The sequence below is a fragment of the Salvelinus sp. IW2-2015 genome, linkage group LG26 (genome assembly GCF_002910315.2).
Source record: "Salvelinus sp. IW2-2015 linkage group LG26, ASM291031v2, whole genome shotgun sequence".
Classification (NCBI taxonomy): domain Eukaryota; kingdom Metazoa; phylum Chordata; class Actinopteri; order Salmoniformes; family Salmonidae; genus Salvelinus; species Salvelinus sp. IW2-2015.
In genome coordinates this window covers 38330723-38358545 of record NC_036866.1, presented here as the reverse complement: position 1 = coordinate 38358545, position 27823 = coordinate 38330723, and the positions used below count along the sequence as shown (strand labels likewise).

The 27823-nt window shown below is 40.6% G+C and overlaps 1 non-coding gene and 1 pseudogene across 1 annotated transcript; one reads left to right on the top strand and one right to left on the bottom strand.

Moving 5' to 3' along the window:
• The first annotated feature begins 755 nt into the window (after positions 1–755).
• On the top strand, positions 756–9592 carry LOC139023080 (probable fructose-2,6-bisphosphatase TIGAR A; annotated as a pseudogene).
• A 5437-nt stretch (positions 9593–15029) lies between these two features.
• LOC111952115 (uncharacterized) lies at positions 15030–18801 on the bottom strand. Its single transcript, XR_011474213.1, has 3 exons — positions 18554–18801; positions 15827–15933; positions 15030–15661 (listed from the first exon to the last, which is right to left on the bottom strand). It is a non-coding gene; the product is annotated as an uncharacterized protein (transcript).
• Positions 18802–27823: the final 9022 nt, after the last annotated feature.

Below are 27823 nucleotides of genomic sequence, written 5' to 3'. Positions count from 1 at the left end.
ATCTTCAACCTCTCACCAAAACTAGCCCCTGTTCATCATTGTCATGGATGTCTGCCCTTTTTTCCCCCTGCAAGCTCTATTCTGAGCATAGATTATGATTGGTTTGTTTTTACAAAGTAGTTGACTGTGTTAGGTTTGAATTTGTATTTAGACCCCCTTCAATTTGTGTTTTGTTTTATTTTATGGGGTGTCCAGACCCCCCAAAAAGTTTGTAGAGTGTTTGTAAGGGGTTAGATACTGTATTCCAAAGTGAAGAGAGATGGAGGAGGTATGAAGACATCAGTGTCAATATTTTTATTGAGTTATTATTATTGTCTTTTTGCGCTGCTAAAAGCTATGATTTTGTTTCATTCTTATATACAAAAAAAAATTACATTACTTAGTTGTGATGTGTCACTTGAGTGTGCTGCTATTTTATAAACATTTGTATTATAATATAATTATTTTACTGCTTAAGAGATACATTCAGAATACTGAAGTAGATGGTAATAGAAGAACATGACATGAGTATTCGACTGGAAATGTTCTTTGTACAGTTTGCTTAGATAGCATGTTTCCTTTCCTTTTTATCTGTTTTGCTCTACTTTCTCAGTCACATTGCGGTATCTCTATACCTCAGGTTTACTGGACAAAAAAAGAATATCTGAATACCTCACAACTACAGTTTTTAGGGAGCCTGGGAAGGGTAACAGTACAGTAGAAAGCACAGTAGTTTTGTCTGTTGTGAAATGTACTGACCGTGTTGAGTGGCAAGCATGCAAGGCTCCCACCTGGACGTAAACCCTAGTGGAGGGTGCACAACAACAAGTCAACACTTCCTTGGTCAGTTTAAGTTGATGGTGGTGCTAATTGTGAGACTCATGTGACATTCATTGCAAAGACAAATGTGAAAATGTCTCAAATATCATTGATGATTAATTACATGGTTTGTTTCAATTAATGTCAATGGATTTTGGTTCCTAAGCCTGATTTGATGAGCTTAGTTGACCTGTGTGTTCCAGGTGGTCCTATTGTCTGGAAAACRAATACAAAATGGCTAAACCAATKAATCAAAAAGCTCACCACATACTGCATCTGACATGAGGAAGTGTGTTTCAACAGCATGGATTTCCCTTTAGTTGTCCCCCYTCCACTAGAAGTTACATAATGTACCTCAGAAATGTCTGTTGCACAACCTCTGTTCAATAAACTTCTGCTTTAAAGAGTGTGACACCATACCAGTCCAATGTTATTCTAATTTCTGTTTTCTTTTTGTACGTTATTATGGTTAGTGGAGCAGATTGTAGGATGTGATTGTGTACATAAAGTGAGGTGAACACTAGAGGTTGCTGTAGTCATGAAACCAAGAGGACTGGAGAGATGTTAAGTAGAGTGGAGCTGAGATTGTGGGGCGACTGATGATTCTGCAGTCTGGTGAAGGGCAAAAAAAAAGAATTAAAACAAAAGTTAAGAAGACAGACCCCCTTGAATACCAACCAAAACTTGCTATTAAGAATGTGTTTATTTCTGTTGCTTCCCCTGTATGACGTCCTCTGAAGTGTTAACACACTAATCAGTCAGGTTTCAGGCAAGTGGGAGATTGGTGTCTGTCTGAGTTTGTCCTCTGACTCTGGGGCCCTAAGGCACTCTTATGCAGCTTCTTGTTGGGCTGTTTTTTAGGGGGACTGGATCATGTAGGCCTAGTAAGTGAATAAGTTGGTTTCGAAGTTAGCGTTGAATTCAGTATTGATAACTTCTGTTTATGATTAATCAGCTCTTTATTGGTCTGTCTGAAAGGATCCCTTCAAGTGTTAAGGGTCAAGGCATGCTGTACAATCAATAAACTCACCATGAATTAAATATATTGTCTCTGCTCTTTTTATGGTTATGACAAATTGTTTTATTCTTTCACTTATAAAATCTTCTCTCACTCATAAAGTCTCTGAGGACCTTTATATTACAAACTGTTAGAAAGAAAATAATAAATGATGTTGGCTACATTACTCATGGATTTTTAAAATAATATACATAATGTACATACAAATTAGTTTTACTTCATTTGAAATTAAATACAATTTATACAATTCTATCTCACACTTTTTATTAATTTCCTCGACTGCAGAGTGCATTCCCCGTAGACACTACCCTAAAGTAACAGGCGTGAAAGAAATCGCCTGAGCTGTGTTCCTTTCTTTCTGGTCCTGACGAGAAAAAAAACTTGTCAGGAGGTTCTCTTCTGCACTGTTCAACCAATCCAGTAAATGTGCAGGAGGAGTTAAAATGTAGTGTTGACAAAGATGTTTTATCATATTGACAAGATGGTCGAGTGTCCGCTCTAACAATTGAAATACATGTCCTCAAAGATGGAAGGCAGGCGGGAGGAGGCGAGACCAGGTGGGACCCTTCTAGCCAATGAAAGGGAAGATACGCGTGTGAACAACAGTCACGCGCGGTTTTTGACGAAATGCCACGTGTGTCCACTTATATCCAGCGGTGAAAGTAAAGCTGTATTCTCAGGTACAGAGCCTTACAAAATAACCAAATAACCAATAAAAATAAATAGATAGATGGGACAAGACTACCAATTGGATATCATGAAAATTTGGGAGAAAAAGGGTTAAAAGTACACAACAACAACAAATTGAACAACAAATTAAAAGGATTAAAAAATAAATTWAAAAAATACATGAGCCTATCACAATAATACAAATAAATGTCAAGAAAAATGTAGGCTATTACACTATTATTTATCATTACGTATGTCCAAGGCATGAAAAATGAGGGAATGGACTTGAGAACGCGTGGTATAGCCTATACTCCAAAATGTCATGTGGTTCGAGGATAACATGATTTTTGCCAAGGCAGAGATGAGTGGTCGACACAGAGACGCACGTGGACAGCAGTGGACGCATACATTTTGACCAACTGACAATGGCCAAATGCCGTTTCTCTTTATGGTGTTTTGTGTAACAGATGTCACTTTCCATTCATCACTGCTTGGAGGCTAGAAAGATGTTGCTAGTGGATGAACTTGCGCAGAAAGCCTAGTAAAGGAGCCCTTTGAAGTGATTTTTTGACAACATCATGATTGGTTGTGTTAATGCCACAATAAAAGCTCATTTATTTTAAAATGTAAATGACAAATCTTTAGGACTAGGCTCACAGTTGCTATTGAATTAATAGGGATTCTACATTGAAAAAGAAGATATAAATGCAACATGCAACAAAATTCTATGATTTTACTGAGTTACAGTTCATAAAAGAAAATCACTCAATTTAAATAAATTCATTAGGCCATAATCTATGGATTTCACATGACTGGGAATACAGAAATGCATCTCTTGGTCACTGAAGTCGGTTACCACGCCGGAATACAGTCAAGTCAAGACCCTGGTGAGGACGAAGAGCAGGCAGATGAGCTTCCCTGAAGCGGTTTCTGACAGTTTGTACATAAATTCTTCGGTTGTGCAAATCTACAGTTTCATCAGCTGTCCAGGTGGCTGGTCTCAGATGATCCCACAGGTGAAGAAGCCGGATCTGGTCATCCTGGGCTGGCGTGGTTACACGTGGTCTGCGGTTGTCAAGCCAGTTGGGCGTACTGCCAAATTCTCTAAAACAACGTTGGATGCAGCTTATGGTATAGAAATTAACATTAAATTCTCTAGCAACAGCTCTGGTGGACATTCCTGCAGTCAGCATACCAATTGCACCATCCCTTAAAACTTGAGACATCTATGGCATTGTGTTGTGTGACAAATCTGCACATTTTAGAGTGGCCTTTTATTTCCCCCAGCACAAGGTGCACCTGTGGAATGCTGTGTAACGCTGCTTAATCAGCTTCTTGATATGCCACACCTGTCAGGTGGATGGACTGTCTTGGCAAAGGAGAAATACTCACTAACAGGGATGTAAACAAATTTGTTCACAACATTTGAGAGAAATAACCTTTTTGTTCATATGGAACATTTCTGGTATCTCTTATTTCAGCTCATGAAACATGGGACCAACACTTTACATGTTGCGTTTATATTTGTATTCAGTATATACAGTACCAGTCAAAAGTTTGGATACACCTACTCATTGAAGGGTTTTTCTTTATTTTTACTATTTTCTACATTGTAGAATAATGTGATGACATCAAAACTATGAAATAACACACATAATCATGTAGTAACAAAAAGTGTTAAACAAATCAAAATAGGTTTTATATTTGAGATTCTTCAAATAGCCACRCTTTGCCTTGATGACAGCTTTGCACACTCTTGGCATTCTCTCAACCAGCTTCATGAGGTAGTCACCTGGAATGCTTTTCCAACAGTCTTGAAGGAGTTCCCCCATATGCTGACCACTTTTTTGGTTACTACATGATCCAGCCTTGATCAGGAGTCCCATAGGGTGAAGCACAATTGGCCCAACTTCGTCCTGGTTAGGGTTTGGCCGGTGTGGGTCATTGTAAATAAGAATTTGTTCTTAACTGACTTGCCTAGTTAAATAAAATAACAAATTCCATATTTGTTATTTCATAGTTTTGTTGTCTTCACTATTATTCTACGATGTAGTAAATAGTAAAAATAAAGAAAKACCCTTGAATGAGTTGGTGTGTCCAAACTTTTGACTGGTACTGTATGTAATTCTATGATCAGGTCCATAGAAAAATGTGGCGCAGGTCCTATACCTGGAAGAAATAAAACCTACTTTCACCCCTGCTTATATCAGTGCATTTGTAACAACCTAATCATTACAAAACTTAAATTCGATCAAATAACCCTCACATAGCAAATTAGCAATAAAAAATGTTGTTGACCAAATTTGACACTCATTGACCATACAAAAATTCCTGTCTTTGTGATATTATTTTCGTGGACAGATTTTGGGCGGAGTATACCCTCTCTRTTCGCCTCTCCCTCTCCGCTGTCACCTTGTTAATGTCCAAAAGCGGGAAGACCCTCTCTTTCCATTTCCCCTGAAAACCATATTTTTTCTATTCCCGAGCCCGCTGAGGGTGGMGTCCTTACTATACCGAATCATTGGGACGTCCCTATCCCGTAGAAGTTGATGTTTAAAAGGGGTTATGGTTAGGGTAGGTTTTAATTAAGGTTAAGGGTGGGGTCGTCCAAATTATCCCAGATAGCACTAACCACGTGTGACGTGCATGCTGTGTTTTGTGGGTGGTTTTGGAAGAGAGCTAGCTACACTTCAATAACTAATTTCAAGTGCATCAACTACCTTAATGCTTATTTTACCTTTGCCATAACGATAGTCCAACAGTAAATGGGAATTATTCAGAAGATACTTCGGTCACTTCATTACTATTCAGTGTCAGTTGACATTTGCATAGGCTGCTACTGTTGACTACAGTGAATGGCAAATAGCCCTCGGGTATTGACAAGGTACACGTCAAGTCGACAAAAATGGGTGAATGGTTATCATAATGCTGTACATTTTAGAATTTGAACGGTTTACATGCTACAATCAGTGCACGCCACCGCAACAAACGCTCTGTACTGAGCTGGTGMCGCATTTCTCCAGTCTCCAATGACTGGAGTGCACGTCCAGATAAAAGGTCAAACTGAGTACGAATGTTTAGCCCTGCTTCTCAGAAAATGTCAAGGAGTTACAGAAGTCCAATTTCAAGTTTCACGTTGTAATGTCACGTGCACAATTGCCTTTCTTGCAAGCGCTAAATCCAACAATGAAATAATCAATAATGTAATACTAAAAATAACAAGGTAGAAATTAAACACACGAGAAATAAGAAATAAGAAGAACACGAGAAAGTAAGTAAGCATACTATATTCAGGGTCAGTCAGTTCCAGTACCATATTTACAATGTGCAGGGATACTGGAGTGATAGAAGTAGATATGTAAGGGGTAAGGTGACTAGGCATCAGGATTTATAATAAATAGTAGCAGCAGAGTATATGATGATTGTATGTGAGTGGGTGTGCGTGTAGAGTCAGAATAAATGTAAGTGCATATTATATGTGTGAGTGTTTGTGTGTGTAGGGCCCTGTGAGTGTGSATAGAGACAGTGTAAAAAATAAATACAAGGGTCAAATCAGATAGTCTGTAGCCATTTTGTAATCGATTTAGTTAGCTATTTAGCAAGTCTTATGGCTTGGGGATAGAAGCTGTTCGGGAGCCTGTTGGTGTCAGACTTGATGCACTMGTACCGCTTGCCGTGCACAAGCAGAGAGAACAGTCTATGGATAGAGTCTATGGATAAGATCATTGCTTCAATAGTAATACAATATGACTGGATAAATACCCTACTAAACTAAGCCATGCGTTTTGATGTATTTCTCATTAGATCGTGTCTTCTGTATTGAATTGTATTCTATGGTATATTGTCTTATTACATGCTTATAGATCATTTTTTCCCCCAGTGGTGAAACATAATGGAATAGAAAATACCTTCTACAAGGTGTAATTTACTATAAAAGTACATCTGGTGCTACTGTTTTCATACCGTTTTGGATACATTAGAGAGCCTTGGATAAAATGTGTCAAACAGCACAACGTAGAAGTTTAGGAACAGATAATCCCAATAGATTTCCTAGATGTCATGTTTCAATGGCATATCACTGACACTGTGAGGTTTACAGTGTCACTCCAATCCTGGGAATTTCCCAATCCCCCAGGCCAGGCGATAGACTCGTGTCTTTCAGACTAGGGATGCAGCAGGCAGAGGCTACAGGAAAGTACCTCAAAGAAGTTGAGTTCACCAACATGTTTGTCAGTATGGCCCGTGCCCGCCAGGTGAGTGGTGACGATGTCACAGAGATCATGTCATCTTTTATAATACACTTTTGACACCAGTATTATGTGTTGGGATGCTCCACAGGTTTTATTTGATTGTGTATTATTGAAACAATCTCTCCTTAGAAAGATGTATGTGAATGGTTGTTTTATCCCTTTTGTTACAGAGCGATTTTGAAACACAACAGTTGTTGCTCTGGCCAAGAAATTGTGACCCATCACTTAAAGAGAGGGCGAGTACCCTTTCTCTGGGCTCTAGGTTGTCAATATCTAATTTCCATATATGCTGTTCTTATTAACTATATATCAGAGTGTGTGTGTGGTGGTGAACATGAAGTACATGGCTACAGCAGCTGTTCTGTCGTGGCTGAACTTCCGTCCTRCAGGGAGAGAGACTATAGAACACGTAAGTCATTCTGGGGATCCTAAGGGAGCGTGTCTGTCTGCCTCTTTCTCACTCTCTCGCTCTCTATATACTCCTCCTGATTGGAGCCCAGAGGCAATACATTTTATCAACACTAGATGGCACCTTTGGCATGCATTACAGGGTAATCCATTCTTGACAATGAATATGCCAAATAAATGTTTTGCATAACAGGTTCTAATGAGACCAAGAACTTACATTTTGCTAAGACTTACCAATTAGGACTTAGCTTGCAGGTCATAAGTCCAGTGTCAGTGTGATCCAACAGCTAGTTTACGTGACACATTGTCCAGATGATGATGCAGATCTGCCATGGTATGTGATCTCAGTATCTCTCTAACCACCCAGGACATGTTGTAGGCCCCTCAATCAGGATGGAACCGGTGTCAACCAGTCTGTTGTGTGGGTGTAGGAGAAAAACGGGAAGGATGAGTCTGTGTTGTGAATAAGAGTGCTTTGTTCTGTGTTAGATAAAGACACGGATCGAAGAGTTTCTGGAGCACCTGTTCCAGCGCATGGTGGCTGACCACTGCTGACCAGGACAGKAGGAGACAGGGATTCCTCAGACAGAGGGGGCTCTCGCAGGCAAGCCGGACGATGGGATCAGAGACATCCCTGCCCATGCGCTGGTGGTCAGCCATGGGGTCCTCATACAGTTGAAGTCGGAAGTTTACATACACCTTAGCCAAATACATTTAAACTCAGTTTTTCACAATTCCTGACATTTAAGCAGAGTAAAAACGCTCTGTTTGATGTCAGTTAGGATCACCACTTTATTTTAAGAATGTGAAATGTCAGAATAATAGTAGAGAGAATGATTTATTTCAGCTTTTATTTCTTTCATCACATTCCCAGTGGGTCAGAAGTTTACATACACTCAATAGTATTTGGTAGCATTGCCTTTAAATTGTTTAACTTGGGTCAAACGTTTCAGGGAGCCTTCCAAAAGCTTTCCACAATAAGTTGGGTGAATTTTGTCCCATTCTTCCTGACAGAGCTGGTGTAACTGAGTCAGGTTTGTAGGCATCCTTGCTCGCACACGCTTTTTCAGTTCTGCCCACAAATTTTCTATGGGATTGAGGTCAGGGCTTTGTGATGGCCACTCCAATACCTTGACTTTGTTGTCCTTAAGCCATTTTGCCAAAACTTTGGAAGTATGTTTGGGGTCATTGTCTATTTGGAAGAGCCATTTGCGACCAAGCTTTAACTTCCTGACTGATGTCTTGAGATGTTGCTTCAATATATCCACATAATTTTCCTCCCTCATGATGCCATTTATTTTGTGAAGTGCACCAGTCCCTCCTGCAGCAAAGCACCCCCACACATAATGCTGCCACCCCTGTGCTTCACAGTTGGGATGGTGTTCTTCGGCTTGCAAGCCTCCCCCTTTTTCCTCCATAACGATGGTCATTATGGCCAAACAGTTCTATTTTTGTTTCATCAGACCAGAGGACATTTCCCGAAAAGTACAATCTTTTCCCCATGTGCAGTTTCAAATTGTAGTCTGGCTTTTTTATGGCGGTTTTGGAGCATTGGCTTCTTCCTTGCTGAGCGGCCTTTCAGGTTATGTCGAATAGGACTCATTTTACTGTGGATATAGATACTTTGTACATGTGTCCTCCAGCATCTTCACAAGGTAATTTGCTGTTGTTCTGGGATTGATTTGCACTTTTCGCACCAAAGTACGTTCATCTCTAAGAGACAGAACACGTCTCTTTCCTGAGCGTATGACGGCTGCGTGGTCCATTGTGTTTATACTTGCGTACTATTGTTTGTACAGATGAACGTGGTACCTTCAGGCGTTTGGAAATTGCTCCCAAGGATGAACCAGACTTATGGAGGTCTACAATTTTTTTTTCTGAGGTCTTGGCTGTTCTTTTGATTTCCCATGATGTAAGCAAAGAGGCACTGAGTTTGAAGGTAGGCCTTGAAATACATCCACAGCTACACCTCCAATTGACTCAAATTATGTCAATTAGCCTATCAGAAGCTTCTAAAGCCATGAAATAATTTTCTGGAAATTTCCAAGCAGTTTAAAAGCACAGTCAACTTAGTGTATGTAAACTTCTGCCACTGGATTGTGATTACAGTGAATTATAAGTGAAATAATCTGTCTGTAAACAATTGTTGGAAAAATGACTTGTGTCATGCACAAAGTAGATGTCCTAACCGACTTGCCAAAACTATAGTTTGTTAACAAGAAATGTGTGGAGTGGTTGAAAAACGAGTTTAAATGACTCGAACCTAAGTGTATGTAAACTTCCGACTTCAACTGTATAAGGGGTAGAGTGGAAGGGGTTGAAGGGAGGAACACATCTCCTGGTTTGTTCACACTATAGGGCCGACTAGAACCGTATTGTGCTCTTTAGGAACTGTTCTTTTCACATTGTCCTTTCCAGCATGGCTCCAGCAACTATGGTGGATGCCTAACCAAGCCAGCCCAGTGGAGCTTGGCTTCACTCGGCTTGGCCCTACAGTGTGGATCAGGCTATTAAGTGCTAACTAAGATATACACAGAGACACCACACAGGCATCTGGTTTAAAGTTATTTAAAACTTTTAAAGTCATATATGTATTTGTTTTGTCTCATACTTTGTCAATGTACATTATTTAAAACAATCAAGGTTGACAAAATTAACAATCATATTTTGAAGCTTTCCCATCCCATCTCATCACTGCTCAACCAGTTGACTTGTTAAAAACCTGTCCTTAAAATTCAAATTTCAGATTAATTGACACCATCTAAATTCAGKCGTTCATAACTTGAGTTGAATACCTTATTTTAACCTCAGTTCCCATTTCTGTGTTGCAATGTACTGACATCACTGCGTTCCTCTCAGGCTGCTCATCATTATTGATTCACTGTTAACCGGTGCGGCTCTTTGCTCTTATCAGTCTCTGCTTCTATATACACTGAGTGTACAAAACATTAACATGGGCTTTCCATGACATAGACTGACCAGGTGAATCCAGGTGAAAGCTGTGATCCCTTATTGATGTCACTTGTTAAATCCACTTTAATCAGTGTAGATGAAGGGAAGGAGACAGGTTAAAGAAGGATTTTTAAGCCTTGAGACAATTGAGACATGGATTGTGTATGTGTGGCATTCAGAGGGTGAATGTTTATGTGCCTTTGAACGGGGGATGGTAGTATGTGCCAGGCGGGCCTGTTTGAGTGTGTCAAGAACTGCAACGCTGTTGGGTTTTTCACGCTCAACAGTTTCCCGTGTGTATCAAGATTGGTCCACCACCCAAAGGACATCCAGCCAACTTGACACAAATGTGGGACGCATTGGAGTCAACATTGGCCAGCATCCCTGTGGAACGCTTTCGACACCTCGTAGAGTCCATTGCCGACGAATTGAGGCTATTCTGAGTGCAAAAGGGAGCGCAACGCAATATTAAGAAGGTGTTTCTAATGCTTTGTACACTCATTGTACACTGAACAAAAATATAAACGCAACATGTAAAGTTTTGGTCCCATGTTTCATGAGCTGAAATTAAAGATACCAGAAATTTTCCATACGCATATGCATTCTCTCAAATGCACAAATTTGTTTACATCCCAGTTAGTTAGCATTTCTCATTTGCCAAGATAATCCACCCACCTGACAGGTGTGGCATATAAAGAAGCTGATTAAACAGCATGATCATTACACAGGTGCACCTTGTGCTGGGGACAATAAAAGACCACTCTAAAATGTGCAGTTTTGTCACACAACACAATGCCACAGATGTCTCAAGTTTTGAGGGAGCATGCAATTGGCATGCTGACTGCAGGAATGTCCACCAGAGCTGTTGCCAGAGAATTGAATATTCATTTCTCTACCATAAGCTGCCTCCAACGTAGTTTTAGAAAATTTGGCAGGAGGTCCAACTGGCTTCACAACCGCAGATCGTTGTGTGGGCGAGCGGTTTGCTGAAGTCAACGTTGTGAGCAGAGTGCCCCATGGTGGCGGTGGGGTTATGGTATGGGCAGGCATAAGCTATGGGCAACAAACATAATTGCATTTTATCGATGGCAATTTGAATGCACAGGAATACTGTGACGAGATCCTGAGGCCGATTGTGAGGCCCATTTTTTTAAGGTATCTGTGACCAACAGATGCATATCTGTATTCCCAGTCATGTGAAATCCATAAATTAGGGCCTAATGCATTTATTTAAATTGACAAATTTCCTCATATGAACTGTAACTCAGTAAAATCTTAGAAATTGTTGCATGTTGCGTTTATATTTTTTGTTCAGTATATATCCTCCTGTGTCATGGTTAAAACTGTGGAGGGACACTAAGTGAAACTACTGTTGTTGACTGGACATCTTTATTTTTTTTATTTATTGTTGTGAATTACCACTATTGTAGACAAGAGACACTTAAATAGGCAACAATATGCTCATACTTGATAAGTGTTTGAGTTTACCTTTTTCTTACCTTTGAGGTTATCTCCATCAATTTCCGATTGTGACAATTAATGGTGTAATTTTCTACAGCTGTTTTACTGGTTGTTTATTTGGCGAATGAAATGTAGAAATGTGGCTTATTGCACAAACGTTCAAATAAATCGCTGATGAGTAAAGAACACACTTTAGGAAAGAACGGAAGTTCCAGACTTGTTTATCCAGGCACAATGCCTATTTGTATTACATCAACTTTTGGCTGGGTTAATTTGTTTATTTATATATCTCATCGGACTGTACGGCACATCTCCTTTTTGAAACTACTGACATCACGTTCTATATGTTTTTGTCATCAGACTGAAAAATAGAACTTCATGCTTTTGAAAGGTTATGCGTGATTGACCACAGATTTACCTCTTGGAATCCAAGGTTATTGACCACTACCACTAGTTTATCAGAATCAATTTACCTCCTATTGTTCCAATGTCAATGAATGAATCATGGGTAACATTAATTACACCTATAATCAGTTGCGACGTGTCATTCAGGACAAAAAAATATATATAGATATATAATATTATATATAATATAAAAATAATAATTGTGCATGTTATTTTGGCATTAATACYTGTCACATCAGTTTGCAAACAATGTAAACAAAACTCATAATTGAGTTAATAAAGCCACATACAAACATGGTCTCTTTTTTGCTTTCTTGAGTAAGGCAGCTCCAAAATGCAGGTGTTTCAGCCTAACTCAGTGCTTTCTGTGGTGGTGGGGCAGTCAGCGGAAAATACGGAGCGTAGGAGTTTGTAATGTTCTCTAGTTGCGCCGTGATTGGCTTAGTGCTCTGTCACTCATGGGGACACTACGTCAACAAGTGTACAGTCAATAACACAATAGAAAAAAAGAAAGTCTATTTACAGTGTGTGCAAATGGCATGAGGAATGGCAATAAATAGGCCATAGGAGCAAAGTAATTACAATTTAGCAGAATAACACTGGAGTGCTAGGTGAGCAGATGATGATGAGCAGATGATGGTGTGTAAGTAGTGATACTGGTGTGCAAAAGAGCAGCAAAGTAAATGAAAACAATATGGGGATGAGGTAGGTAGATTGGGTGGGCTATTTACAGATGGACTATGTACAGCTGCAGCGATCGGTTAGCTGRTCAGATAGCTGATGTTTAAAGTTAGTGAGGGAAATGTAAGTCTCCAGCTTCAGCGATTTTTGCAATTCGTTCCAGTCACTGGCAGCAGAGAACTGGAAGGAAAGGCAGCCAAAGGAGGTGTTGGCTTTGGGGATGACCAGTGAGATATACCTGCTGGAGCACGTGCTACGGGTGGGTGTTGTTATCGTGACCAGTGAGCTGAGATAAGGCGGAGCTTTGCCTAGCATAGACTTGTAGATGACCTGGAGCCAGTGGGTCTGGCGACGAATATGTAGCGAGGGCCAGCCGACTAGAGCATACAGGTTGCAGTGGTGGGTGGTATAAGGCGCTTTGGTAACAAAACGGATGGCACTGTGATAGACTGCATCCAATTTGCTGAGTAGAGTATTGGAAGCTATTTTGTAGATGACATCGGCGAAGTCGTGGATCGGTAGGATAGTCAGTTTTACTACGGCAAGTTTGGCGACGTGAGTGAAGGAGGCTTTGTTGCGAAATAGAAAGCCGATTCTAGATTTGATTTTGGATTGGAGATGTTTGAAATGAGTCTGGAAGGAGAGTTTACAGTCTAGCCAGACACCTAGGTATTTGTAGTTGTCCACGTATTCTAGGTCAGAACCGTCCAGAGTAGTGATGCTAGTCGGGCGGGCGGGTGCGGGAAGCGAACGGTTGAAAAGCATGCATTTGGTTTTGCTAGCGTTTAAGAGCAGTTGGAGGCCACGGAAGGAGTGTTGTATGGCATTGAAGCTCGTTTGGAGGTTAGTTAACACAGTGTCCAAAGAAGGGCCAGATGTATACACTATATTATCCTCAAAGCAGGCAAAGAAGGTGTTTAGTTTGTCTGGGAGCAAGACGTCTACACTTGTTTACGAAGCATGTGACAAATCAAATTTGATTTGAATTACAGCATTACTACAGCTGCGTTCACACAGGCAGCCCAATTCTGATATTTTATGTAGGCCATCATTGTAAATAATAATTTGTTCTTAACTGACTTGCCTAGTTAAATAAAGGCTACATTTAAAAAGTAACAAATCACATCAGATCTTTTTGACTAATCACATCAGATCTTTTTCAGAGCCAATTAGTGAAAAACATAACAGAATTGGGCTGCCTATCTAAAAGCAGGCTACTAATGTAAAGTGTTACCAAGAGCTGCATTGACAACAGTGTGAACAAGGTGTATTCCTGAACCTAGAGTGTGAAAAGGACGTCATGTTTTTATTCTAAAATGCTGAAGAAAATAAACTCGATTGATATATTTAACAAACATTTAAGGGTATTAACCTAATAAAATGAACATTATTTCAAATGATATGTACAGTAATGATTACATTGTCAGAATCTGTTATATTTTAGAAATGTTTCAATATATACATTTTATGATAAGACAATAAGCAGCCATACAAAACAAGCATTATAAATAACAATATGTGAATACATTTGAATAAATAAACATTATATTGTTATGGCTCATTGCTTTTTCCTAATGGTGTCCAGCACCAGCTACAATTTGTTGTGGGTGTTGAAGTAACATCATTCAGCCACATGTCTGTACTGTATAATGACAGTCAAACAACCTTGATACATGTACAGTATATTTACCATATTTAAACGTAGTTAACATCCACAACCTTTATATGTTATGAAATTACTATATTTCGTCAATATCTATTGAAAAATGGCCTGCAATTAATAGAAGTTACAATGCAATCTTGTATAAAATAATAATTACAATAATTAAAACAGCAATTTTGGTCCATTTTGACATAGGAAAATCTAATGCAACTAAAATATTGCAACATCATAAGGCTCAATGCCAAACCAGTTTAAAATMTAACTTTGTAAAAGGGGTGAAAGGACATCGACACTCTTTCAACCCTGTCATACCATTAAAGAGAAGAATTACCTTGAATGTTGCCAAACTGGCCAGCTCCTCATGAACTGCTACTCAAACATGTATTTCTGTATTAATTAAAATAAGATACTTTGGAATGTAGATAAGGAAATGATGGGTGACCTGCCTGAATTGTTTATAGGCCGTAATAAAAACAAGAAGTGCCTGGTTTAAAATGAGCCTGCACATTTTCAGGATCAGCCTGAATCATCATGATTTAAAATCGGACTTTCATCCCTAACTCAGAGAAAACCCAACTGTTTGAAACATTCAACGTACTCCCACCGTGCCCTGCCTTTCGCAATGTAAATATTTAAAAGTTCATCATGCCCTTGCTTAACCAAAATGTTGGTATCTCACGGTGCTATACACATGGTCTCATCCACCGATCCTCATCAACTCATTCCTGACTTTAGGAAGAACTACCTCAACATATACTGTAAGACTCTTTCTAGTGATGGGCACAGATCTAATTCACCTCCTTGTTTCAATCTAACARGCTCTTACTCAAATTGTCTTGTGACCACTCCATCCAGACAATGCCAAATCACAAACACACAAGGACTGAGGCACTGGTGCATGGAGATATCTCCCTTAATGTTATCTCGCAAAAGGTTGCGTCAAACTCAAAGCCCATTTCTCTGGCCTTCCTAGTCAAGTTCTTGGTCAGTACTTCACTCTTTCGCTGTCTTTTCCACAGCCGTTTTGATAGGACTGCCTGGGCTATTGGAATGCAACACCCGCAAAGGGTCGTCACAAGAAGTGATGGTCTCCTTGGAAACGGCACCAGCTCGTTCTTGGTCCTGTTGCATATCCTGATCAGACATGATGGGCTCTGCTTCTGGGTTCTCTGCGTTGACCTGTTGGCTCCTCTTCTTTCTGTAAACCAGGTGTCTCTTTAACAAGTCATGCCTTTTAACATGGATCTTATCCCCTTCCAGGTGGAGCAACAGTCCATTGCTAGATGAATAGAACAGGTCAACATGGTTCTCCATCTGCAGGTGCTGGAAAAGGCACTCTTCCCTGCTGTCCATCATCTGGTGGGGAGTGACAACAGAAACACAACTTGAATTTTACATGAATAGGTTATATTAAATCCACAAAATCATATGGTACAATGAATGTGAATAGTGATTTGGGAGAGCAGATTTGACTGTTCCCAGGGTGGCCATCCATGGATGACCTTGCCATGCAATACTTACAGAACTGAACAACTTTCCCTCGATGTCCACACATAAGAAGTGTTTACTTTTAAAGTCCAATATTGGCACACCGTCACTTGTTTCTGTTCTTATTGGGAGGACAACTACTGGAAAAAATAAATACAATTCACACTAAGTATGGAGACAGACAATTTATTCCTTTAGGCGAATGATTTAACAATTCTACAAAATAGGTGCCCAACATAACAACAGGTGGCGGTGTGTTAGACACAGTAGCTCAGATAGATATAGCCTGTGTGCATTCCTGATTTCTGATACTATTAGCTCACCTGTGTAATATTGAATTAAGCTCAGAACCACTTGTGTTTCAAACATGGTCCTGTTTTATCATTTGCTGTGCTGATCAATATACAGTTCATTACTTCTGTTAAAATCATGTGTAGCTTAAAGTTAGGTTTGTACTTGTAATTCTTTTTTGCGATAAAGATGCAACAATAGTTCACATTTGCCCCAGTCAACTGTAAGTGCTGTTAATGTGAATTGGAAACGTCTAGGAGCAGCAGCGTGTTAGCCACGAAGTAGTAGGCCATATAAGCTCAAAGAATGGGACTGCCGAATGCTGAAGGTTGCATCACTCACTACCGAGTTCCAAACTGACTCTGGAAGCAAAATCAGCACATCACTTATTTTTATAAGAAACATTAATGTGTTGAAAATCCCAAATTGTTTGCATATTCAACTTACACACACACTTATCCCACCAGACATGCCACCAGGGGTCTTTTCACAGTCCCCAAATCCAGAACAAATTCAAGAAAGCGTACAGTATTATATAGAGCCCTTATTGCATGGAACTTCCTTCCATCCCTGACCTGTTCACCGGACGTGCTACCTGTCCCAGACCTGCTGTTTTCAACTCTCTAGAGACAGCAGGAGCGGTAGAAATACTCTTAATGATCGGCTATGAAAAGCCAACTGACATTTACTACTGAGGTGCTGACTTGCTGCACCCTCGACAACTACTGTGATTATTATTATTTGACCATGCTGGGCATTTATGAACATTTTAACATCTTGGCCATGTTCTGTTATAATCACCCGGCACAGCCAGAAGAGGACTGGCCACCCCTCATAGCCTGGTTCCTCTCTAGGTTTCTTCCTAGGTTTTGGCCTTTCTAGGGAGTTTTTCCTAGCCACTGTGCTTCTACACCTGCATTGCTTGCTGTTTGAGGTTTTAGGCTGGGTTTCTGTACAGCACTTTGAGATATCAGCTGATGTAAGAAGGGCTATATAAATAAATTTGATTTGATCTCATATTGCTCAAATAAACAGCAACCCTGGTTTCAAAAAACAGATAAAGCAACACCTCACGGCACAACGCCTCTCCCCCATATTTGACCTAGATAGTTTGTGTGTATGCATTGATATGTAGGCTACGTGTAGCTTTAAAAAATATTGATGTAGTTCTGTCCTTGAGCCGTTCTTGTCTATTGATGTTCTGTATTATGTTTCATGTTTTGTGTGGACCCCAGGAAGAGTAGCTGCTGCTTTTGCAACAGCTAATGGAGATCCTAATAAAATACCCCCCAAAAAACTGTTCGTTGGGAGCCTCATGAAATGGGTTTCCACGGCCGAGCAGCCGCACACAAGCCTAAGATCACCATGCATAATGCCAAGCATTGGCTGGAGTGGTGTAAAGCTCGCCGCCATTGGACTCTGGAGCAGTGGAAACGCGTTCTCTGGAGTGATGAATCCCGCTTCACCATCTGGCAGTCCGACGGACGAATCTGGGTTTGGTGGATGCCAGGAGAACACTACCTGCCCCAATGCATAGTGCCAACTGTAAAGTTTGGTGGAGGAGGAATAATGGTCTGGGGCTGTTTTTCATTGTTCGGGGTAGACCTCTTAGTTCCAGTGTAGAGCCATCTTAACGCTACAGCATACAATGACATTCTAGACGATTCTGTGCTTCCAACTTTGTGGCAACAGTTTGGACAATGCTCCCATACACAAAGTGAGGTCCATACAGAAATGGTTTGTTGAGATCGGTGTGGAAGAACTTGACTGGCCTGGACAGAGCCCTGATCTCAACCCCATCGAACATCTTTGGGATGAATTGGAACACCGACTGCGAGCCAGGCTTAATAGCCGAACATCAGTGCCCAAACTCACTAATGCTCTTACGGCTGAATGGAAGTAAGTCCTCGCAGCAATGTTCCAACATCTAGTGGAAAGCCTTCCCAGAAGAATGGAGGCTGTTATAGCAGCAAAGGCGGGAAAACTCCATATTACACCTGATTCTACTATTCATGGTCTTGATGAACCGCTGAGTAGCACTGGGCTTGAACAGAAAAGCCTGCATAACGCTGTGGATTGTCAACAGCAATTTTGATAACTCCTGATACAAACGCTGCAAACAGAATGACAAACTACTGAGAAACGGAAGCACCTGTAAAATACATTAATTAGATAAGTACAAAAAACTCTTAAGAAAAATTATGGACATATTTAGAAATCTGAAATGGGACAGGCTCTGTAAATCCTTGAATACAAAACTTCAGCTCAGATGTCCTAAGCAATGCCTACACAGCTGTCCAACTCCAGAAAAAGAACATGTCCTCATTTATAAATGGCAGTGTAAATGGAACACTCGCTTTTAGTTTGTGTGTAAAATAAAAACTTGAATGAAAACTTACATTTCACAAATAGATAACTTTAAAATAAAGCATAGTGTGAAAATAGTTTATTACAGAAAACTAAACTTACCCAGAGAGTTTATGGAGATGGGTTTATTTACATGTCCATTCAAATTCGCCTTCAATAAATAATCGCCTAAATCGACAGACGCTGAGCGCTTGCTCGTTCCTTTAATTGTTTTGCACGGCTGCGATGGGTCTAAGTGCACAGGGAAACAATTTACCGGCATTGATTGGTGTAGAGCGGCCAGCCAGATCGCGAAGAAAGCCGGGTGCATGTTGGGGAAATGTGCGGGTTCACACCGTAATCCGCGATGTGCTCTAGCTGCAGTGTTGACCACAGTTATATTTGAAGATTGACAGCTCTGTGACTGGCCCAATCCTGTCGATGTTTTTTTGTCTGACCGGATGTTAGTTTGAGTTTCAAAAACTCATTATATAACACGGCTAACAGTACATTATGCTCGCTTTTACCTAAAAAACGTGTTAAAAACTCTCAGGGTCAACAGAATGATGTAGTTTATATGTGCGGGAAATGATGTATGGAATCGTTTAAATCTTACATTAGTAGGGAACTTCACAACCCTCACCTCAAAGGTAATTGGCCCATGTGCCATTCCTGCTCTCTGCTTGAGCAATCGCCTTTACAGTGGTCTGCATTTTTATTGGTTGGTACAGTTTATTTGCATTTTACCTGCAAGTAGAGGTTGCCTACCTGAGGGTCTGGGCTCTCTTTTGTTTTTGCCCCCTAGCCTCTCCTCTTCTTTTTAAAGTACTGGACAGGTTCAATCTCTCACTCACTCACTCACTCACTCACTCACTCACTCACTCACTCACTCACTCACTCACTCACTCACTCACTCACTCACTCACTCACTCACNNNCACACACACACACACACACACACACACACACACACACACACACACACACACACACACACACACACACACACACACACACACACACACTTCTGTCCAGTTTTTGTCCCCTGGCTTATCCTCCTATCCCTGAACACATCTGGAGTGTAGGGGACCAAATGGAACCATATTCTTCCCAAAACGTGGCTATATTTATTTTTTGCCAGAGGGGGGAGCCCCAGCTGCACACACACATCAAGGTAATATGAGTGTGCTAAAAATTGCAGTATAATCCTTGAAAGAGTTCAGTTTACATATCAATTGCCACAAAGAAACACTCGCTGGCTTATTTTATTTTTGAATAGTGTATAATATACTTCTCAATCTAAAATACTCAGGGTGGCCTTGACAAAATCAACATATAGGAGGTTCTGTCATATGCTAAATCCAGTTCACAATTGACATGAACCATAGGCATAACAACAACCCATATAAAACATGTTTTATTATTATTGCAGGAATACAGTTGACTGTTGTGCACAGCACATACGTACAAAAATAAAAGGTCAACTATTTTTTATATATTAGTATTCTTACTCGTCAACTTATTTTTTTTCAGAAACAAATGATTGGAGAAGTCTGTTTTTCAAACTAATTTACAATCATTTCAATAAATCGGAACTAAGGCAGAAGGTAAGGTATATGTTAAAAAAGACGAGGGGGATTTAGAGGATGCACACTCCCCTCAGTGCAGGAATATAAAACTGAGTGAGAACACAAACTAAGGCTGCCGACACACAGGGCACACACAGACTCGCTACCGCCACCTTTGCACAAGTTGGAGAGCCCACAATGGATTGCATTGTAAGTTACTGTAGGCTTGAACACCATTTGAGTATCTAACACTCTTTGAGCAGCTTTAATGCATTTAGTACAAAGACCTGTGTCTAACAGGTGTACACTGAACTAGGTGCTCTTTATGACATAAGAAACCATTTTGACGGAGGCACAATTCTCACACTTCCAAATATCTCTATTTCAGTTCATGTATTTGCTTGTTAATAATAATAATCGATTTATTTTATATCACGCTTTTCATACAAAATCTCAAGGTTGTCCAGATAGTGTCCTGTTGTCCATATGGACCGGCAAAAAAAAATATGAATGATAAATACAATAGGATGTTGTTGCACCACCCAGATTAAATGAAACCATGAATCCTGCTACGTCATCCCAGAAAGACACATGCAAAACGGTAGAAAAGCTAGTTTTCATTCATTCCACAATCCTGAATAGATCATTCTCAAGACATTTTTCAGTTACATTGTGACAATATAGGTAGGCTTGATCTGGTGCTATCTGTAGAGATAAGTCTACTTGGAAGACTGAACAAAACTTCATAACAGCCCACATCCAAAACAGCCTTTGTGTTACATATTTTCATTGTCTGTCATCCTCTTTGTATACCATCTTCCTTGGAAGTAGTGCTTTGCTAGCACTGCACAGCAAGACAATTCCATCTTATTCCTGACTCAAGGTAAATTGATCTGATAACACCTCTGCTTTCTCTTTTGCTGTGGCAGATACAGAGTATGATGGGTGTACACATGGATGCTTTCTGGGTTCCATCTCAACTAGACACTGCATCGAGCCTGTAGCCTGTCTCTTCCTACTACAAGCACTTGGGTGAAGGTAAGTACCAGCTCAAATCCATTTTACAGTTGGCTACCAATGAATGCTGTGTTGGAATAAGAATTGAACAGGTGTAAATGTAAAATAGGTAATTTTATGGATTTTACTCTGACGCACCAAACATACCTATAGCACTGTAATAACCAAAGATAAAGCGTCTTTAAATCAGATTATGCAACTCCATTCCCAATAAGTCCATGCTCATTGCCTACCAGTCAAAGAGAGGTACAGAATCATCAAACCACTTACACCTAAAAATCACTGTATGTCATTCATGCAAGGTTTTCTTCGAGCTACATATCAACCATGAATAAATAAAGGGGGTCAAAGGGGAAAAGAGATCCGGGTCAACCTGAACATCACGTGCCTAGACACAGTGAAAGAAGTCTATGACTCTGACCTTGGACTAAAATGGCTCCGGATGGGAGAGGAAGGATACTTCTGGAATCTCATGGCCATTGTTGAACAAAGGGTTTTACAGTGTCAACTGGACAAGGGGGGTCTGCTCGGGTATTTGGGGAGTAGCTTGTCCAATATGATCTGCATCCTTAGCAGGTTAAAAGAACAATGGGTACCACATGCACAGTCCCATATAAGTACTCTTCTGCATGTCAGTACATCACTGTATATGTTTATCCCTCCACTATGGAAACGTACAGTATTCGAGGAGGAGAGCAAGCAAGCATTGACTTCAATGCACAAAGCCCAAACATCACTACTGTAAGCCTTTGGGGAAATGCTTTGAGACATTGCTTKTGTTTTTCTTTCACACAAGACCTTACAACTTAAAAACTGGTTTAAGCAATAAAAGAGAGAAACAGGTACCTATGAGTACAATCCTTATGATCTAACTAACAGATATTATATGTAAAATACAGATTGCACTAGCTAACTGAAATGTTGTTAGCAAATCTCAGTTGCATGACATAAGCAACACCTCTCAAAAAATGTCAATGTAATATTGACGTTACTTCAAATGAATGTAGCAGACCCTCATTTCCAGAGTGAATGTGAAAACAAGCACTATTTCTGCAGCTCAACATTTACTGCAGAAATGGAGATACTGTAAGTGCAACAACAGAAATCGAACCAGCACAAGTTAAGGTTTCAACCCTCATCAGTTTCAAAAGGAATCAAACTGTTTGATTTCTACAGCAGGCTCCCTTTAGTCCAAGACCAGGCACAGACACACATTTCAATCTGGTCTGACCATCTAGCCACCATACACTTAGCCTCATAAAACCATCTAGCCTCATAAAAGCCAGGATTGTCAAGCCCCCTAGGATGGTGGGTCTCCAGTTCTAGCTTCCCACATCAACGGCTATGAACTCGGACACAGAGTCTCAATTAGAGCCTCAATTACTTGATTGATGTTATTCTGAAAAGAAAAGAAACTGAAGATACTTGTGGGCCTCTAGGAATTGGGCTAAAGCCCCCTGGAGTGTATGAGGTTAGTGATGACCTGCGTGTCATCCCTATTTCTGACTGAGGGGCGCATTTCTCGCATGCAAGGGAAGGGGCCCGCAAGTAGGAATCAAAGGCACACACCATCTCATCACAAAGCAAGGAAACAAACAAGTGCTCTAGTTACCCTTACTATACAATGGTATAATGTTGACACAGAGGATGGAAAATGTCTAGTCCTTGATTGATAACGACAAAAGTTCAAAGTAAACAGGCATTCTTCTCAGTAGAAATTTCATGCACACCTTTTTTTCATTCGGGACGTGGCGCTTTGAGGTAATAAAAAGTATCCATTTCACTTCTAGAGGCTGACCTGTCATCCACTGACAGGGCAAGGCCTCCTCCAGCTATGGCAAGCACCCATATAAAGTGAAGGGGTCAGATGAAGCTTCTCCACCCCTTATATAATACTCATTAAAATAATAAGCAGCAAATAATGGCATATCCATAAGTTGTAAAACAAAGTAAGCTACCGAAATGTACATACAAAAGACTGAATAAATACCATCATATATAGTGGTATTTCTTTCTTTTGCAGTCCATTTGTATTGGTGTATGCATGTATACAGCATAATGTTACCTGGAAAACAATCCACATGTGCAAATAAGTGAGTTATTGCCAGTTTTGCTCATATTCGGGGGAGGAAGTGTGTAACAGTCATGGCAGTGGTGGCCTTTTTGCCTCTCTTCAGACGGCCATGCTTGCTGAGAGCAATGTAGGAGCCTCTGTAAACGGAAGACTCATAGGCGTTGTAGTTGTTGGCCAGCATGCTCTCTCTGAACTTGCACTCATCATGAAGACTGCCTGAAAATAGCAAAGGAGAACAAGCCTAAGAAAATGCGTGGCCAAGTCTAGTTTCACAGTTAGCAGTTTGATATGGTTGTACAGAGCACAGAAAAATACTTGCCATGCAATCATTTCATCCTCATCCGGGATTGGTTCACGTGTAAAGTAGGGGAGCCATGCACTAATATATTGGAGCACATTTGGGGCTGATAGCAGGCAAGAACCTGCAAACCTTTGTCTCTAAAGACTAGCACATCTTATGCTCAATCTAAAATTCATAAGAAATAAAAGTGTTTAAAAAACCGTAAACGTATGTCCTTGAGCAGCAATATCTAACTAACAAAATTTACCACATATTTTTTTAAACCTGGAACTCAAAACTTTAAATCAACTGAGATCATCTTGAAATATCATATTCATTCAATTTCAAAGGAAATTACAATGTGAATGTTGCTGTTTTGGAGTAATTTGTGCCATTGGGAGCATGCTAACAGAGGCCCTACCACTCCCATACTTTTGCTTGATAAAGACAATGCTAAACTGCAGCTTACTGAACAAAAACAAATGTTGGTTTGCTTACTCCCTGGGTCTATTGACTTATTTTGTGTATTAATAAGATGACGCAAAAGTGAACCATCCGTTAAACATCAATAACTGGGTATTACGCACAGTTAGCACTGCTGTGACACTTATTCTCACCCATATGGGTAATTATTTAGCATATTAACCAATGTGTTATTTGTGAAATTATTGATGTCAAAAGGTTTTTAATTGCATACACTTTGTAAAGTATTTTGGGGGGACTGTTCATTCATGCGCAATTGAGAGAGCTGTGGCCTTCTTGTGCGCACCTTGCACTTTGTTAATTGCTAATCGTGTTTGTTTAATTGTCTAAACAATTCTCTAACAATATTTTTCAGAGTATTTGTTGGATAGACATTGGATTTTTTTCTGCAATAATACGTTGTGAAAAGACGGGATGTGCTGGACTCCAACAAGCCTGCCTGATGATGTCCGTCAGAGATACCCTAATGGAATCACTTTGAAATCATCATTCCTGACTCTTGGTTCAATGTCCATAATCAAAGGATGCACTTCAATCAGTGATAGCCATAGCCTATAAGTGTAACCTAACATGTAAATAGGCCTCATATTCATCTTTATTAAAGACTAATTGCATACAGTCCCAGGTCCCGATGAAAAGGTTCTGGAGTATCGGGGACTTTTCCTCGCACGCAGGGCCATATTACAGCGCGTGACACAATTATGCGTCTGTTAACCTCATCATTATACCGAAGGCAAATCGACCATGAACAGGCCCTAGCCCATTTACTGCTTATAATTTCAAAAGAATGCATAATTAGATGGGAACATATCGTTAACAATACCAAAAAGCCTACCATTCCATTATCATATTTATACTCACATAATTCACAGCACACGTTAAGATAGGCACACCCAATAGTTAATATGACATGCAAATAAAAACCCGACCAGTCAAAACGTAATAGCAAAGACCACTATTCTCGGAGCCATTAACATGAACAAATATTGCAGGAAAATAAATGGAATAGCCAACTGTGCATACCTACCGTTCCGTATAACCTTCCTCGGCTATTCATTGCGACAAACAGCTCACTCCTTACCCCATACAAGCTAACCACTCCTCGCTCTACCGTTGAGATCTCTATTAGACCTAATTGAACAAAATACCAGATATTAGATATTGGAAAAATACATCCGACAGATAGGTACAAAATATGGTTCATAATGGTATAGCATATGCTGTGCGTCTGTGGGTGTAACCTTGCAGATTGCTACGCCGGATGCTGAGTCTTTGTTCTAATAAATTCCCACGTTCATTTTCGATATATGCTCAGAAATGTATAGGTTTAGGCTATCATTAGGCTTAATAATTGCCCTTTTGGACGTACACGGGACTGTCGTTTCTGGGCCGCTGTAGGAGCCAGTGTAAAAATAGGTTGTTGTCTAAATACGTCCATACATTCATGTCATGTTTGAGATTAAGGAGATAGTTAGCACTGATGGATACTGTTTTTAATAGATGTGTCTTTGCTCTAGAAGACATTCAATGCTTCCTTCGCGCTGATGACATATCATGCAAAATGGGCTATAGATGCTGTTAGATCCATAATTATTGACGACGGCCCCTTTATGTGATGTATATTGCGTTACATCTTTGGAAGCAACTCACTAGCTGGTTTTCATTATGTACACCATTTATCCTGCCGTCTGGGAGGACCTGAAGGTGAAACCCGATACCCACGTTGCAGTAGAGCCTCCGGACTCTTTTGATACCTAGCAAATAGTCATTCTCCCAGTTCAGGTCCGAATTCTCCCCCGAGATGCCCAGAATGGAGCGGGAGAAGAGGGTCTCCCATCTTTTCTCCAATAACGTTGCATTGTCCTGCTTGGAATAGGATATGATGACACAATCCCCACTATGAACCCCAAGAGAACAATCGCAGTCAACGTCCAGTGCGTGCTGGCCTCGTAGGACATACTGATGAGGAACCTTTGCGCAATGGCCATCCGGTTTACCTTCGGGGCACGTGGTCAAAATGAATGGCCCTAAAAATACCACTCTTCTTGTTTTTCTTCCTTCGGCATGCTGGCAGAGATTATTTTTGAACGCGGATCAGGTCTGGGCATGAGACGACAGCCCCAATGCAGAGGAGTAGAAAATGGGAGTGCGCTGGCAGTGCTTGAGATGGTGGCGTGATGCTTACCATGTTTTGCAGCCCCGCGCCTCCTCTCTCTCTCTCTGGGCAACACAGGCCGTGGAGAACACCACTCACCAAAACCCTGTTTCACCTTGCCAGGCTATCGCATCTCTAGATTACATCATGCTGAGTGTCACTGCTGCCCCTTCGAATAATACAAGGGCGGAGGATGGGGAGAGTGAAGTTGCAAGCAAGCAAGAAAAGAGGCGCTGAACTGCAGTGCCAAGTCTGTGGAGAGTTCAACGGAACACTGTCACAGCGCCCGTGAAACGAGGAAGGAGAGATCTCATTGGGTGGCGTTAAGCAACTGCGGAACATGATGGACACTTTGGCAGCTCCCAAATTGGGTCGGTGGTCATATGTCTGACAGCATGCTTCCTTATTTAGAAGGAAGGTGTAAAAACAGTCCACTTGTCACCGGAGAGCAATTGCACCCTTGGGGGCCACTTCCTATGCTGCTGGTTCAAGAAACTTTCCCAACCAATTCTTATCTTAAAACACTTGAATAGGCTTACAATTAAAGTAAGATGCATTCATGAGCACAGTGGTGCGTAATTTAGTTACCCGAAACGTCTCTCGTAGACTATTCCTTTCCCTGAAACATAAATGCATATCATATATCTTTGTAATGATGACACCATGGAACATATGCCTATACGTCAGTGGCGCGCTTCCACCGGTCCCCTCAATGTCATCCAGTTGGTTGGGATTCCAATAGATGCGCTATTTCCAAGGTTTTAACTGTGCTTCATGCGCAACCATCATTGACCATAGTTCAAATCATTTCGACAGACTACAAAGTTGTTCTCAGTGACATAAAAAATCCCAGACAAGCATTTTACAATGCAGTACATTTATTTGTATTAAAAAAAATCTATTTGGTGACTGCACAATACCCAAGCTGAGGATTTATAATCAAAATAATATTATATGATTTTATGAAGGCTGAAAACACAAAGAACAACACATTTGGAGCATCAATTAAAACTGAGGACATAATAGCAGATTCATAATCATACAGTCCTCTGCAAATAGGACCAATGTGAATAGAACCTGATTAAGTCTTATACACCCCAGCATATTTACAAAACAGTTTTGTCAATTAACCAAAGCCATCTTAAAGGTGACCCTTTGCACTTGCTATCTTGAGACGCAACTAACCTAAACACGGGCATTTGGACACATAATTAAAGGACCACAACACTGTTGCTAAGTTATTGAAATTCAATTGTTACTTACACTACATGACCAAAAGTATGTGGACACCTGCTTGTCTAACATCTCATTCCAAAATCATTGGCATTAATATGGAGTTGCCCCCCCCCTTTGCTGCTATAACAGTCTCCACTCTCTGGGAAGGCTTTCCACTAGATGTTGGAACATTGCTGCGGGGACTTGCTTCCATTCAGCCACAAGAGCATTAGTGAGGTCGGGCACTGACGTTGGGCGATTAGACCTGGCTCGCTGTCGGCGTTCCAATTCATCCCAAAGGTGTTCGATGGGGTTGAGGTCAGAGCTCTGTGCAGGCCAGTCAAGTTCTTCCACACCGATCTCAACAAACCATTTCTTATGGCCTTGCTTTGTGCACAGGGGCATTGCCATGCTGAAACAGGAAAGGGCCTTCCCTAAACTGTTGCAACAAAGTTGTTAGCACTGAATTGTCTAGAATGCTGTAGCGTTAAGATTTCCCTTAACTGGAACTAAGGGTCTAGCCCGAACCATGAAAAACAGCTCCAGACCATTATTCCTCCTCCACCAATCTTTACAGTTGGCACTATGCACTTCGGGCATAG